The 13,131-nt window shown below is 40.4% G+C and overlaps 3 non-coding genes across 3 annotated transcripts; all 3 read right to left on the bottom strand.

Moving 5' to 3' along the window:
• Positions 1 to 2,851: 2,851 nt before the first annotated feature.
• Trnal-cag (transfer RNA leucine (anticodon CAG)) lies at positions 2,852 to 2,935 on the bottom strand. The gene has a single exon. It is a non-coding gene; the product is annotated as a tRNA-Leu (tRNA).
• Positions 2,936 to 3,225: 290 nt separating this feature from the next.
• Positions 3,226 to 3,309, bottom strand: Trnal-cag (transfer RNA leucine (anticodon CAG)). Its single transcript has one exon. It is a non-coding gene; the product is annotated as a tRNA-Leu (tRNA).
• Positions 3,310 to 4,625: 1,316 nt separating this feature from the next.
• Trnal-cag (transfer RNA leucine (anticodon CAG)) lies at positions 4,626 to 4,709 on the bottom strand. The gene has a single exon. It is a non-coding gene; the product is annotated as a tRNA-Leu (tRNA).
• Positions 4,710 to 13,131: the final 8,422 nt, after the last annotated feature.

A 13,131-nucleotide genomic window follows, 5' to 3' on the forward strand; every position in this document is an offset into this window, starting at 1 on the left:
AGAAGGATATGAAAAAGGGATAAAGTGTGGTTTACTGGAATGTTTTTTCGGACAGCAGAGTTTCAGCCCCCCCCCCAACGTTAGAGTCGTTATTATTATATTCGTCTGAAATTTAGTGTTGCTTGAAAAGCTATCTTAAGCAAATGATATACTTGCTACCAAATTCAAACATTTAATTTTTTGCATATGAGTATCCATTTTTATTCAAGAAAGAGCCCAAATTTTACTGTCGCTTTTCCAGAAGTAGAAAAACGACCCAGCTGTTCTGTGAACCTGTGTGAACATACTCTTAAAGGAGGCTGGAACTACTTTTTCCCCCGAGGTTTCCTAGTTCCAATAGAGGCACGTCTAAAGTGGGCAAAGCGTGTACAACTATGTCGTAGCCTCACTTGACATGTAAATAGAACTGACTAACATTCTCTGTAACCCATCTGAATATTGATTTGAATCTAATTTGTCCAATCCCGCTGTAAATAGCTGTCAAAAATAACGCCATGTTCTTACCAGAGCCAATGAAAATGTTCCATTTGAAACAGTTCAACGGCTATCGGACTCGTGACAATTTTGTGATGCTATATCTGATAAATGCAAAAATTCTGTAAATCAAACGTATGGGTCTGCTGAAAGTATGCTTAAAAGATTTGTGTTTTGGATAGTAATAATTATAAGAATGAGACTGTTTGTTGTATGTGTTGCATTCAGAAACTTATATTCATGCGCATGTCACCAGATGAAAAAGTAATACAATTTATGATTTAAGACGAAGTTCATTTCTAAAAGGCTAAGCAATTTCTTTTGTTGTTCGTTTCGAATATAGGGAATTTAGGAACATGCAACACAAATATAATAAAAATATATTTAGATGTTTCTTTCTCGCAACAGGTTTTAGAAATGTTGAAGAAAAATTATGATAAATATAGTAATTCGATTGTGATTACTAGATCACATTTTGTTGTCGGGTCTTGACGTCTCGTCAAGATCCATATGATCAAAAGGTATATACAATCAAAGAATTTCCAAAACAGCTTAATCCGTCTATATCAAGATATTTATTGCAAGACACACAATAGCACTCAGTCCGTCCAGATCAAACTATTTACTGCTAGACACCCCTTTTATAGCTGTATATAGTTCATCACCAGTTATTGTACCATCACACATATATTTATCATTATCAGATACGTAAGAAATCACAAAATTTCAAATCGAACCTTTCCGATTTTCATTATTAGTGACCAATGAATACATTCCAACATAAAACTGATCCATGCACCGTATTATTTGATCTGTATTTTAAATAATGACAGCATCATCAGGAATCAGGCAAATGATCTCATTTTTTTATTATAAGAGGTAGGAATACGAAAGATTTATGTGTTTGAATTGCCCGTCTGGCTTTCGGCCGTAATATAAGCACACCAAGAAAGTTTTCTTTCATAGCGTCTGAATTGTATATCTTTTAGTTCTTCGTAATAATTAATATCATAGATCTTTTCTTGGTAACATACTCAGCATTTGATCCATAATCAAACATAAAATTTGTTCTCTGTGCTACGTTTCACTGTCGGACTCTAGTCCAACATACTTATTCGACCTCACCGATGTGTACACACCAGCAAGATACTTACGCTTCTCTTCTGACAATCGTATACCCATTATTCCCACTAACGAAACAAAGTCATATGGAGAGCGTTCTTTTGCATACCAGGTCCCAACAATTTGGAATGAATTGCCCACTTAACGTAGAAACAAAGACACAGTGATCACATTCAAGAAGGTTCTCAAAACTCACTTATTTCGACTGCAAGAACAAACTTAAAAACTGAATAATGTTTCCTACCTTAAATATTCTCAGCATGTTTTTTATGATTTCTAATTTCATGGTGTTTGTTTTTACAAGCATAGCAGTATATGTTTTTTTATATTATAGGTGTTGTCAAAAGTTGTAAAGCTCTCAGAGCTTCTAAAGATTAGGCGCTATACAAAGTCCTCATTATTATTATTATTATTATTATTATTTAACTAACTACATTTGCATTTTACGGTTTGTCAGAAGTGGTATTCGAAGCGAAGCCAGGAAAATGTGACTGCGACTACTCGGCCATCCTGACATGACCATCATAATTGTCTGTGCGTTATCTCTCTTCGAGGTACAGAGAAAGGCAAACCTGATCTAACAGAGACAAAGTGAACGATTGTGTGATCGAGACAAATGGAAATATTAAGTTGTAGTGACAAACAACTATGTAATAGATACGCGTGCATGATCACTTTTATGGATGTATACATCCAGGAGAGAGAGAGAGAGAGAGAGAGAGAGAGAGAGAGAGAGAGAGAGACGGTGGAGGGGGGGAAGGGTAGGTAGACGTATATAGTTAGACAGGCAGTGGATAGATGGGCATCTTGTTTGTGAATCGCGGGAATATAGCGCCAGCGGGTACTTATATAAAAATGACAATTTCTCATTAACATACAAGAGATAAACTTCTCCTCTCGATAATACCTTGTGCTTATTATAAATGTTTGAGCATAAAGAATAAAAAGGTAACCTTTATGGGACTCGAATGAATGTGAGTGAAACACTCATGCAGGTTGTATCGCTTTCCCGTCTGTAGATATTTGTGAGATTTGTATGTGTGTGTGTGTGTGTGTGTATGTGTGTGTGAAAGAGAGAGAGAGAGAGAGAGAGAGAGAGAGAGAGAGAGAGGATAACAAATTAATACATTTGAAGGGCCTGAAAATCATATTTAACTAAAACAGCTGTTATATGCCAGCATACATGAACGCTGTAAGATTGATGTTTTCTATTTTAGAGTCATAAGAGATACTGCTCTATGACAAAAGAACAGTTTGTCAGAAGTGGGATTCGAACCCACGCCGGGAAGACCCGACTGCGACCTGAACGCAGCGCCTTAGACCGCTCGGCCATCCTGACATGTGCAGCACAAAGTTGTGCCTGCCGACACAATCTTACCGTATTTTTTACAGTGCCTTGAATCACTAAGCCATCCGGATATGTCCGTTATGAGATGCGATGGATTAATTTGGCAGATAAACAAAATTGCTCCATTAATACATTCAGACTTGGTAGGTATGCACTGGTTCATAGATGTATTTGACACGTAATATTAGTTTATGGTTATATTTACAATTGTATTAATGTGACTTGTATATTGCAAAAAAAATATTTATTTTTATTAAAGGAAATAGAAAATAAAAACTGTTTGTCAGAAGTGGGATTCGAACCCACGCCGGGAAGACCCGACTGCGACCTGAACGCAGCGCCTTAGACCGCTCGGCCATCCTGACATATGCATTGCAAAGATCCGAGTGCACATAGAGAGATTGAAGGGCGTATAGGTCAGCATACTGAATAGGACTCGTTGAGGCCTAGAATCATCGACTAATTGAATAAATAGTTGTTGTTGTAGGGTTTAACGCCATTTGTCAGCACACGATAGGCTATGTATGGCGGCCAGTATTAATGGTGGAGGAAGAACCCGGGAAACCCCCGGGAAGAACCACCGACCCACGAGAAGCTACTGGCAAGCTTTCTCACATACCCACATTGGCCGAATCCTGGACTCGAACCCACGCAGACAGAGGTGAGATGGCAGTGATCCGTAACGGAGAGCGCTTTAGACCACTCGGCCACTCGGGGCCCCTGAATAAATAGTAAGATTTTGTAACAACAAAGATTTTGTAACAGCACAGGATAATCTCCCATCATCTATATTTTTATCTTTGTACTTGTATATTGTGCCTCTAAAAATGATAACATTAACTACAAAGTTATTAATGTTTTCCTTGCAGAGAAGTCGATGTGGGAGGGATTCTACTGTAATTTGAATGCATCATCTTAGACCGCTTGTCCATCCTGATCTATCCATTAGTTTTCTGCACCTTATCTCTTAGAAATACAGTGGAAAGGATACATTAAATGATAGAGACAAATGCAAATGTTAAGTAATAGAGAACAATTGAAATATAAAGGAACAGTGAAAAACTCCAATGTAACAGGTGAGCGTTATTGAACAATGTTATGTTATGTATGCATACATCCATAAAGAGAGAGAGAGAGAGAGAGAGAGAGAGAGAGAGAGAGACGGTGGGGGGGAAGGGTAGGTGGACGTATATAATTAGACAGGCAGTGGATAGATGGGCATCTTGTTTGTGAATCGCGGGAATATAGCGCCAGCGGGTACTTATATAAAAATGACAATTTCTCATTAACATACAAGAGATAAACTTCTCCTCTCGATAATACCTTGTGCTTATTATAATTGTTTGAGCATAAACAATAAAAAGGTAACCTTTTTGGGACTCGAATGAATGTGAGTGAAACACTCATGCAGTTTGTATCGCTTTCCCGTCTGTAGATATCCGTGGGATTTGTATGTGTGTGTGTGTCTATGTGTGTGTGTATGTGTGTGTGTGTGTGTGTGAGAGAGAGAGAGAGAGAGAGAGAGAGAGAGAGAGAGAATAACAAATTAATACATTTGAAGGGCCAGAAAAGAATATTTAGCTAAAACAGCTGTTATATGCCAGCATACATGAACGCTGAAAGATTGATGTTTTCTATTTTAGAGTCATAAAAGATACTGCTCTATGACAAAAGAACAGTTTGTCAGAAGTGGGATTCGAACCCACGCCGGGAAGACCCGACTGCGACCTGAACGCAGCGCCTTAGACCGCTCGGCCATCCTGACATATGCATTGCAAAGATCCGAGTGCACATAGAGAGATTGAAGGGCGTATAGGTCAGCATACTGAATAGGACTCGTTGAGGCCTAGAATCATCGACTAATTGAATAAATAGTAAGATTTTGTAACAACAAAGATTTTGTAACAGCACAGGATAATCTCCCATCATCTATATTTTTATCTTTGTACTTGTATATTGTGCCTCTAATAATGATAACATTAACTACAAAGTTATCAGTTTTTTCGTTGCAGAGAAGTCGATGAGGGTGAGATTCTAATACAAGTTGAATGCAGCACCTTAGACCGCTTGTCCATCCTGATATATCCATTAGTTTTCTGCCCTCTTAGAAATACAGTGGAAAGGAAACATTAAATGATAGAGACAAATGCAAATGTTAAGTAATAGAGAACAATTGAAATATTAAGGAACACGAAGAAACATCAATGTAATAGGAGTAGTTAAGTGGGGCACCCTAGGGACAAAAGGACTTAGCATTAAAAAGACCCCTGGGCAACTCTAGGGACAATGGAAATTTAACATGGAGAAAAATCGTGGGCAACTCTAGAGACAATGGGAATTTAACACAGAGTTTGGGTCTGTCTAGGGACAAGGGGAAATTAACATGGGAATAGAGTTTGGGCTTGTCTAGGGAAAAGGGGAATTGAATATGGGATTTTTTTTTTAAAAAAAAATTTTGAAATTTAAATTTAAATTTAGGCAATGGAAAGGCTATCTCTTTTCGAGAAATATGGCTGGCCCTGAAAAGGGCCTTTGGGTTTTCTTCTGCTTCTAGTTTCTTCTTTTTCTCCACCAAGTTCTTATTTTATCTCCAACACTCTTTCTCTTCTTTTCTTTCTTTTTTTCTCCTGCTCTTCTTTCTTCTTCTCTTCCTCCTCTTCTTTCTTCCTCTTCTCATTTTCTTCTTGTTTTTCAATCTTTTCGTTCCATTTGCTTATTATTATTCTTTCCTCTTCATCCTCCTTCTCCTCCTTTATCTCTTTCATGACACCACTAATCTTGTCCTTTACCTTTTTTAAGTTATTAATTTCCATCTTTACACGATGGGGACTATAGGAATAATGGTCTTCAACCAGTCTTATCAACATCTGCTCCATCATTCCTAAGTTGTCTAAAACGTCTTGTAATGTTTGTATTTTGTCCATTTGGTTAGAAGCCATCTTCTTTTTTTTTGTTCTTTGCAGAATGGTTTGAACGACGAATACTGTGGGTTCTTATACTTAAAGCGCGTACGTGAAGGAAAACATCCGCCTAAAACGTAAAATTGATCTTACCTAGATCATGACCAAACAACGCGCGGACGTGAAGGAAAACATCCCCTACTTTTTCATTTCATATAATAAAACCCAAACTATACTCTCCACATACGCTAAGAAACAATAAACAAATCCATAATCTACTATCCACACAATCGTACGTGAGCGGGTACAAACACAAACACACAAACACAAACACACAAACACATACGCTAAGAAACAATAAACAAAATCCATAATCTACTATCCACACAATCTTACGTGAGCACTTAAAAAACCCAAACTATACTCTTCACATACGCTAAGAACAATAAACAAATCCATAATCTACTATCGACACAATCGTACGTGAGCGGGTACAAACACAAACACACAAACACAAACACACAAACACATACGCTAAGAAACAATAAACAAAATCCATAATCTACTATCCACACAATCGTACGTGAGCGCTTACAAAACCCAAACTATACTCTTCACATACGCTAAGAACAATAAACAAATCCATAATCTACTATTCACACAATCGTACGTGAGCGGGTACAAACACAAACACACAAACACATACCCTCACACTATCTTAAAAAAGAGTTAGTGTTTATATTCACACTACTCTACCTACACATTGGCAAATTGATGGTTATTTCTTTTCTAGAGTATTGGGTAGCCCTGAAAAGGGCTGGTTTTTTTTTTTTTTTTTTTTTTTTTTTTTTAATGGACACCTGGTTAATGGTGGCACCTTCCAGGCCTGGCGCCACATACACATCTTATCCCCCAGTTACTTTTTACTTTTTTGGGGGAGAGAGCAGAGGCAGGATATGTCGCTTCAGAATTCCAATTTTCGCTCTCTGGGATTCTGAAATTTATTCTTCTTCTCTTCTTTTCCTCCTCCTCTTCTTTGTTTCTTCTCTCCTCCTCTTTGTATCTTCTTTCCTCTTCTTCTTCTTCTTTATAATCTTCTCTCCTCCTCTTCTTTTTTTCTTCTTTCCTCCTCCTCTCTTATCCTTCCCTCCTCCACAATGCACATGAAGTTCCAACAGTTTAGACAGTCTCGTGTTCATTTTTGGTGTTGATCAATCAACAAGGGTAGCTAGACTGCCCAGCGAGTTTCAATTTATAGTGAAAGCGCGGACGTGAAGGAAAACATCCCCCTAAAAAACATAAAATTGATGTTACCTACATCATGACCAAAAACAACAACGCGCGGACCTAAAAGAAACACTCACTCACTTTTTTATGCTACCCATCACTATTTTAAAATTTTTTATAAATCACTTCAATAGACTATCCACATACGCAAAGCAATCCAATCTAACCTCAAATCTACACCTCAAACACCAAATAAAGACATCATTTTAATCTACTATCCACACCAATGTACGTGAGCACTACAAACACACAAACACATACACTCTCACTATCAATAAAGAGTTAGTGTTTATATTCACACTACTCTACCTACACACATTGGCAAATCGATCGTTATTTCTTTTCTAGAGTATTTGGGTAGCCCTGAAAAGGGCTGTTTTTTTGTTTGCTATGGCATTCTTTTTTAGTTTCTAAGAATGCGATGTCCTCTGAGGATAGACTTTCTGGCGATAGGTCTGCTTCTTCGGAAAGAGAAGAAGAACTCTTTGGTGTCGATACGGCAATCGACAAAGCCTCTGTCAGCTTCAGGTTGCTGCTGTTGTTGCTGCTGTTGCTGCTGTCTCTGAAGTCTGTACTTCTCTGTCCATTCTTCTTTCTCCCTGTTCATTTCTTCTCTGAAGAGCTCTTCTATCAGGTCTTCAGTGACTTTTAACATTCTCATATTCTCTATTTCTTCTGGCTTCGGTATCAGACTGTGTCTGACCCTATGCAAATTCACGTAGGCTTCGTTGAGTTTAGCTAGTTTGGAGCACATCTTCTTAGGAGGATGAGTCGACAATGGATGGTTAGACTGGAAACAACCCGGTTCTTAAAGTCAAAGCGCGGACGTGAAGGAAAACATCCCCCACACGGTTTTTGAGTCGCAACGTTTAGTGAGTGTCATGAGAGGGATAGTAAGAAATGAAAGAGCATCAATCCAACATTCTTATAGCTAAACAAAAGACAAAGGCATTTTTTCAAAACACAACATTTTTTATTCAAAAATCACTTAACACTAAACAACAACTCTAACATTTTTAACAATAATCCAACATCATAACATCAAACAATTTTTTTCAAAATACAACATTTTTTCCACATTCTCATCACATTCCATCTTTAAAGTTTCTCCACTAGGTAAAGAGGGATAACAGTCTTCCATGGTTTCTAGTAATCTAGGATGACTTCTCTCAAACTGTTGATTTCTATGGTATTATCGAATTCTGCATACAGGATGACGTTCACCGTTTCATCAGGGTCTCGGTCTTTAAACTGAATTTCCACACGAATCTGACCGGATTTTATAGGGTGGAAATGTCCCTCGTCGCTGCCTTGGTCTGGAGTGAAATCGAAAGCCCACAAAGCGTAGCCTCCTGCATAATCCTCGTACGTAATACCGTGACTGGTATTGGTTCCTAACTGTCCGGTGGCTTCGTACAGGGACAAGTACGATCTCAAGTAATTCTTCTTGGTAAAGTCAGGTTCGAAAGGTCGGGTACACAAGGTCTTGCCATCGCGACTGACTTCGATTTTGGACACGCCAAAGTGTTGAAAGTAGAAAGGATTTTTTCGGCAGCTCCGTTGAAGGCTGTATTCTCGACGATACCAACGATCAAACGTTTGGGTAACTGTCCTTGGAACAGATGATCTTCGATCATGGATCGCTGTCCCTTGGGAATGGTGAAGGTTTTCACTTCCACGCGTCGTATGGGATACTTGGCAGTCGTTCTGCTCAACGTCTGACTGATGTCGTTTCCCACTTTAGGTAACACTTCCACACGGCGTACGTAGAGTCTAGCTTCTAGGATTTTGGTTTTGTAACCGTCACTATCATCCATCAAATGGAAAGCGGCACTGCTACGATTCAGTCTCAGGCGGACATCCACCCCGTTCAGCAAATACTTTTCTTGCAACCACATGTCCAAATGCAAACGATCCATCAGTTCTAAACTTGTGTCGGCTCCCGTGATTCTCTTTCTTCGTTCTACAAATCCAACATTGTTGTCTTTCTTTTCATCAGTTTCCAATATTTCAAACTTGGTAGGTTCGTCAGCTTCCCATACCACACTGGCATTGAGATGAGTGTTCTTGGCATCTATTCCGTACGTCAAGAGATTTTCCAGGTAGGCACGATAAGGGTAAGTATCCATGCTGCTACTGACCAGTTTGTTATTCAAATACAAGTCCACTCCACTGAACAAGGAATGCATGAAATTGTTGACTGGAGCTACTGCTTCATCGTCTATAGCACCTCCAGTCTTATCTAGAATTTTGACTTTCAGGTACAAGTAATTGCTATTCAGATCGATGTAATCTTCGGGCTGTCCTTTGATTTCAAACTCGATGGGAGCGGAATCGGTCAGTGAGGAGACGGGGTGAAATTCCACCCACTGGGATTCTTGCATCGTCATCATGGTGGGGGGCATGGCAAACAGATCCAGTTCCGTCTTGGAACAAGCGCAAGATTCTCGGTGCATCATTTTTTTTGTCTCTTTTCTCAATAATCGAAAACGTCTAAGTCTCGAACGGTTCTTCTTTTCTTGGCCTTTCTCGCTTGAAGTCTGGTGAAAGGGTGTTTTCTTCGTCGTCTCTTTCTGCCTTGTCCTTGCTGAATGCCTGACTCGGTAGCGTGCAGGGCATTTATAGGTGTTTCTCGTTGGCCTAAAATGTCTTTGCCCGTTTGCAGCAAGACATTTTTGCCTGCCCTCATGAAGGCTTCTTTAGGGTTTTCTTTGTCGATGATGACATTTTGGAGAAATTCTTTGCCTTGCGTCAGTGCCGCATCTTTCAAGGCGTGCAATCCGCGTGTCACCATCGGTTTCAACACCGGGACCACCGAACGAAAGGCCGATTTTAACATGTCTCCTAAGCCGTGTCCTCGCTGTCGAGCAACCCTCGGTACACTGGATACATGACTTAAGAGTCGTGAGAGAACCGTTTTCGAAAATGGAGTTTCACCGTGACTTTTCCTTTGATGTTTGGAATATTTTGTCCCAGATCTCCTTTTATAGCAATGTTGACCGTGTCCAAATACGACTTACTGACCGGCAAATAGTGAGGATGGACAAATTCGCGGTGGACGTGGTAAGTGTTTCCACCTTCCTCGTCAGTGTTCGTGGCAGAATCCACTTTGAAAGGAATGACACGCAGTAACGGTACGGAGGTGTGTCCCACCACGTTGTACTCCACCACATCGGAATACACGAACATCAAATTCAGTCCTTGGTTCAGTTCTACCGGGGCACGAAATAACTTGCTAAAAGACTCGTTGTCGTAAACGATGGGTAATTCGTTTTTCTTCATCATGGTCTTTCTCATGTCCATGTCTCCGCCCAACATGTCATACAATTCAGGACAAAATAAAATGGACAGGATTTTACTCCGTTCAAATTTCATCAAGAAGCGACGAGCTGTTTTGTGGTACTCCATGGTGACATTTTTGTTGACATGCTCCAAAGCTTTCAGAAACACGACATTAAACCTGGAGGTTATGGTGCTGACCAAATGTTGACCACTAAAATAATAGCCTGGGGGAATGAACAAGTGATAGGTGGTGTACTTTTGTGTACGGGTTTTCTTGTCATATTTGACATTGCTATCCATCCACTGTTGCATTTGCTCGTCATGAACTTCCACATCAAAAAAATTTTGATTGGGAAGGACATTGAGGACTTGGGTCGGGTGAATCATTTCTACTAAAGCCACTTCCCAATGGGCTTCGTGATCTAACTGGATGGCCTGAGGTAATTTGGCCGTGTAACAGCACAACGTGTTCTTGGGAAACACCTCCATGGAACTGTCACTGGGTAAAGTTAAGTAAAATTGGTTTTGGTGACTCATAATTCCAGAGTTCTGTGGCTGTCCGAGGGGTTACTGGACGTCAGAGGCGTGTCTCCGTCTAAAATGGGGTTCTGGTTGTGATTGAAGTGGTGACTGGCACTGGCACTGGACACAAGGTTCCCGGGGTTCCCGTTCGAGGTGAATTTCAGGGAGGGATTAGGACGCAGGTAACCGATGCAACTGCTCAATAAAATGGTCTACAATTGTTTGTCTCCTTGTTGCAAACTCAAATTGGCGATGGCTGCCCCGATGACACAATACACCACGAAGATTTGGCAGAAAAAGACGATTTGCGTTTTAGGCACACGTTCTCCACACCACACCCACAAGGGTTGTTTTTGTAAATCTTGCACAGAAGAACTAGGTGAAGGAGGAGTGGTCGACGTAGCTGCTTCTGCTGTGTGAAAGGGCATGAAGGTCACTTCTTTTTATAGTCGATGACTTGCGAAGCGTCGATCCAAGAATCAAAACTGGGTGGATATCCTTTCCAACGTACTTTGACTTCTTTGACACGTCGTTTGCCCACTTTACGGGTTCTGCGTTCGAGAATGCTTTCGATGTCGTACACGTCGTCTTCTTTTTTGGTGACACGTTGTAACTCGGGCAAATAAAACGTTCCTTTGAGCACTTCTCCGTTCATGTCTTCCAATTTATAGACGGCAGGATGACGGCCATGCACTCGTCCAGTGACGCGAAACAATTCGGTCGTCCAGTTAGGTAAGTAACCTTTGTCGAAAGTGCGTTTGGTTTTGCCAATGCACACCCAATCTCCTGCGGCCAACTCTCCACTTTTCTCGGGGACAGCCCTCGTCGGGGACGTACCAAACAGCAGCAGGGGGGGGGGGGCGAATCGGACATTTTGTCTAATCGTTATTTTGCTTAATTATTACTTTCTGCACTCAACGATCTAGTGTCGTCAGCGCCTGGTAAAAAAAAAACGACGACGTCGTTGGGGGATCGTCCAATCGTCATTTGGTTTAATTAACACCTTCTGCGCGCCGATCCCCAGCGTCGTCAACGTCCGGTAAGCACATCGACGACCGCGTCGATGTCATCGCCCCCCCTGCTGCTAAGTGGTTATTTACAATGAAAATTATTTACAACTAACCGAATATTTGGTCAAGTCCGATACGATATCGTGTCCGAGGATCATGTAAATTTATCGTTACGAATCCATGTGGGGTCGACTGAGCATGACTAAAAAAGTTTCGAAAAACATTGAAGTCCATGTCACCGCCGCACCATGTCTGCCAAATATTTCGTAGCGTGTGTGTATCAACGCCGTTGAATACAGCAAGAATATTAGTTATCTCTGATTACTTTTGGAATCTGAGTATACCGTTGAGTGACATATATCACGTCAGTGTTTTTATGCCTGCCTCTGGAAAATATCCTAGCTGGGTTTTTTTGATTGTCTAACATAACATCATCGTACACGACTAGATTGTTAACGTCGCCATCAATATCATCAATACCTGGTGCATCATTGATATCTGTAATAAACTCAATAACATTTTTTTTAGCGATCGCTGATGCATTCTCGTTGAAATCTTTCAACACCTCGTAGCATCGTTGATCATCTACGCTAGGAGCAACCAAATACAACTTATCCCACTTCATCCATCTCATTATTAAATTGAGTAACAATTGCGTCTTGCCGGATCCAGATGGTCCGATGATAATCATCCGGATCGAGTTTGGTAACGCTGCAACATGCTTAACTGGTTCTCTTGTTTTAGTCGCCGAAAAATCAATTATATTCATATCTCTATACATAAATTATGGATCTATATTGTGTGAAGTGTAGAGTACGTACTGGCACAAATGATATGACAACCGCTACAACAAGAAATAACAGATCGGCCCTTACTGGTAAGTGTGCACAATGCGGTACAAAGAAATTTAGATTTATTTCTATTAAACCCGGGGATGTTTTTAAAAAAAGCGAGGAGGTGATATTGCAGCCAGGTTATCAAAACTCCCCGGAACACCGTGGGCAAAGTATCCAGGAGAAAAGCACCTCCCAGGATATAGCTACTGTGGCCCCGGAACACGATTAGATATCAGACTCGATGATCAAAATCAGCCCAAACCCGGTGAGTATCCAATAAACGCTATCGATAAGGCGTGTCATGCTCATGATGTTGCTTACAAAAGTAGCGATCTGCAACAGCGTCATAT

Source organism: Sinohyriopsis cumingii, unplaced genomic scaffold (genome assembly GCF_028554795.1).
Source record: "Sinohyriopsis cumingii isolate HCF-2022 unplaced genomic scaffold, ASM2855479v2 utg000066l, whole genome shotgun sequence".
Taxonomy (NCBI): domain Eukaryota; kingdom Metazoa; phylum Mollusca; class Bivalvia; order Unionida; family Unionidae; genus Sinohyriopsis; species Sinohyriopsis cumingii.